We start from the raw sequence: 3,527 nt of genomic DNA on the forward strand, positions 1-3,527 counted from the left end.
GGAGCATATCCATAAATATTTGAACCTAAAGAACAAATGATTTCTTATGGTCATAACCAATTACAATGCAAGATAAAAATTTCACAATCTGAAGGAAAAAATGCCTGAGCAAGTACTTCCTCAGCAATCTACTTCGGGGAGATGAGCAGGCTTCTTTTAGACATGTGGAATTTAATATTAATGCATAGTATAGTGATTTTTAAGGAAAAAAAAAATCAATGCAAACCTAAGTCAGCAAGTTCAATCTTACTGTTTTAAATGAAGCTAAAACAAACCAGCAAATACAAAGCTTAGTCTCCTCCTGGATATTTCAACATAGTTGTTACCTTGTACCATTTCACCACAGAAATTGTCAAATTCCAAGGGGGGAATATTCAATCAAAAACAAGGATAAGTTTATGCTTCTGACCCTCTCTTCTTTGCTTCTTCTCCCAATCGCTCTCTTCTGACGGCTGCTGCTAAGGACGACAAACTGCCCCTCACTACTGGCGTCGTTTGTTCTACTGGAAGCAGCTATCAACCGACGTTGCTCTTCCAAGCCCTTTTCAATTTGCTTTTGCTTACTGAGTTCTTTCTGTTGCTTCTCTTCCACTCTCTCTATTCCTTCGTGTTTTTCTGACGCCCTGCGATCCAGTTCGGCATGCAAAGCTATCTGCTTTGCCGTCCAACAGAATCACAAATCTTTCCCCCTCGTTGTTTGATTCAAATATATAACAGACTGATGACAGATTCCTTTCACTTCTCCCTCCTGACGTCCGAAGAACAAATCCAAAAAGCCGCCTCTTTTCCTGGTGTGCAGCATACGAAACTACACAGGGTAATGGACACGTGAGCCTTGTGACTTGTGTTTGTGGATCAATTAACTTGAAACAGTCACAAGTCACTAATAAATGTGATTCTGTCATACGAAAGATGTTATGGACGGCCCGGGCAGCCAAGATTTGGCGCATTGTTTCATAAACAACATCTGGATGGTCATCTGATTTCACCTCCATAGAACCGAGGAATCGAACAATAAGTAACTGATGAAGAATAGAATCTTCGGTTTCAGAGTTTGTGCTTCCTGCAGATTCTCCACGTGGATTCGTGCACCTGCCTCCCTGGCCAGAGGCTGCTGCTTGGCCAGGCTGATCGTCACGCACAGGAGAAATGACGTCGGACTGTGCTGGAGTGTCCGGGGCAACAAGAGAATCTAGAGAGAGGGCAGCCAGATCTGTGCACTCAGATCCCAAGGATCCCGAACTGCTGGTTCGAGCTGTTGATTGCCGAGAGAGTCCTGCTGGCCGTAGGCTTTCGTGCTTCTGCAGGAAAGATGGGGAAGGAGTGACAGCTTCCGGAGCAGACTGACTTACTCGTGCAGCAGTTTCCTCTGGATTTTCACTTCAGTAGATTTGTTTAGATATGTTGTTTATTGTACAGATCCACTCTTCATGGTCTTTTTTACTCTCTGCTTGTAAAATTGAAGATTTTTTTCCATCAAAAGAAGTGATCTGAAAACAGTATCGCCTGTCTTCACAGTCCACAGCCATCACTGCACAGTTGTCTGTGTGCATGGCCAGGCCTCCTGCTACATCCCCACGGGCCTGATTCATTAAATTTCCACCCTGCATGAAGCAAAACTGTCTGTCCCAGGTAGATGACACCAAGCCTGTTTTATTTCTAGCGTGAAGGTATCCAGCCTTTCGGGTTAAGTTTCGATTAACAGGAAATTTGGTGAGGTCTGGGTCAGGCACATATGAGGGGTCACTGGCTACTTCCAAATCCTCTATTATCTGTTGCATGGTCTCTACGTCACTGTCCATTTCCCTGCGAACATTCTGCACACTTGTCCTAATATTAGCTAAAAATTCTTCCAGTTGTTCACTGAGATTTTCAGAACCCATCTGAAAGAAACTTATCTGATCTTGCATGTACCCAAGTAGAGGTTCTAACAATGCTGTCTTTTTCTTGTCCTGAAGAGTATTTAATGCACAAAAATAATGCATCATGGTCTGGTGTTGTTTCTTTCTGGAAGTGTACACATCTTCTGTTACTTCATATTTCACCTTGTCGTTTTCTCTTTTTTTTTGACAATCGGCTCTATCTGTTAATTGCAGCATCATGATCATTACTGGCAATCTGAAACACTTCCTTTAATGTTAATATTTCTTTCAGATCTCTTTCTTTAAACTGGGTAATGGGGAACAGAATGGCATGAGCAAGTTGAGTTAAAAGTACCTCATGACAAGAGCTAAGTTCATCTATAACTTTTGAAAACTGTTGTAAAGTAGAGCTCATAACCTCATCATCACCCCCCAGTGGAAAACGCTGTTTTTCATATTCTTTTAAAAGTTTTGAAGTCAGGTGTGTTGCTGCACTTAATTCATTCTGTGCATCATAAATCCGATGCATAGCTTGATACAGTTCGTTCATATAGTTGGAAATAGCTGCAGCATCTTCTTCAAATACACCCAGGAAAGACCGTGTCTGCGGGCTGTCCTCCAGCGTCTCCTCTATGGGCAGCTTGTCGGTCCCCTGGCCTTGTGGACGAAGCGACCGCCCGCAGGTCCCCGCGCCCGCAGCAGCAGCAGCAGCTGACCCCCACCCGCTCTCCTGCAGCCGGCTCTGCGCCATCCATGATGTATAATGTTTTTGATGTGTTGTTGCTGTATTCTGATTGTGGATATTTTGTTGAGGATTTCTGTATATATGTTCATCACAGATATCAGTCTGTAATTTTCTTTTTTTATTTGATCTTTGTCTGGTTTGGGTATCATGGTGATGCTGGCCTCTTAGAGTGGATTTGGGAGAGTGGCCTCTGTTTCAACTTTTTGGAATAGTTTGAACAGAATTGGTATTACTTCCTTTTTAAAGCCTTGGTAGAATTCAGCAGTAAAGCCATTCAGTCCTGGGCTTTTCTTTGTTGGGAGACAGCTGATTACTGCTTCAATATCATTGCTTGTTGTTGGTCTGTTCGGGTTTTCTTTTTATTTTTTATTTTTCTTAGTTCAGTCTTGATAGTTTGCATTTGTCCAGAAATTTATCCATTTCCTCTGGGTTTTCATATTTGTTGGCTCTAGTTATTTATAATAGTCTTTAATGATTCTTCATATTTTTTTGGTATCGGTTGTAGCATCTCCATTTTCATTTGTAATTTTTGTTATTTGAGTCTTCTCTCTATTTTGTTGCTGTTGTAAATCATGCTAATGGATTGTCTATTTTGCTTATCTTCTCAAAAAACAAACTTTTCATTTCATTGATCTTTTGTATAGTTTTTTTTTTTTTTTTTTTGGTCTCTATTTCATTTAGTTCTGCTCTGATCTTAATTATTTCTTTCCATCTACTACTTTTAGGATTGGATTGTTCTTGTTTTTCTAGTTCTTTGAGTTGTAATGTTAGGCTGTTTATTTGAAGTATTCTATTCTTTTGATGTAAGTGTTTATTGCAATAAACTTCCCTCTTCATACTACTTTTGCAGTTTCCACAGGTTTTGGTATCATGTATCTTTATTTTAATTTATGTCAGGAAATTTTTTGATTTCTTGTTTA

At 40.4% G+C, this 3,527-nt stretch overlaps 1 pseudogene; it reads right to left on the reverse strand.

The window, feature by feature from the left end:
• Nucleotides 1-396: 396 nt before the first annotated feature.
• On the reverse strand, nucleotides 397-2,613 carry LOC134378286 (DCC-interacting protein 13-alpha-like; annotated as a pseudogene).
• Between the last annotated feature and the right edge of the window lie 914 nt (nucleotides 2,614-3,527).

This window comes from Cynocephalus volans, chromosome 5 (genome assembly GCF_027409185.1).
Source record: "Cynocephalus volans isolate mCynVol1 chromosome 5, mCynVol1.pri, whole genome shotgun sequence".
NCBI lineage: Eukaryota > Metazoa > Chordata > Mammalia > Dermoptera > Cynocephalidae > Cynocephalus > Cynocephalus volans.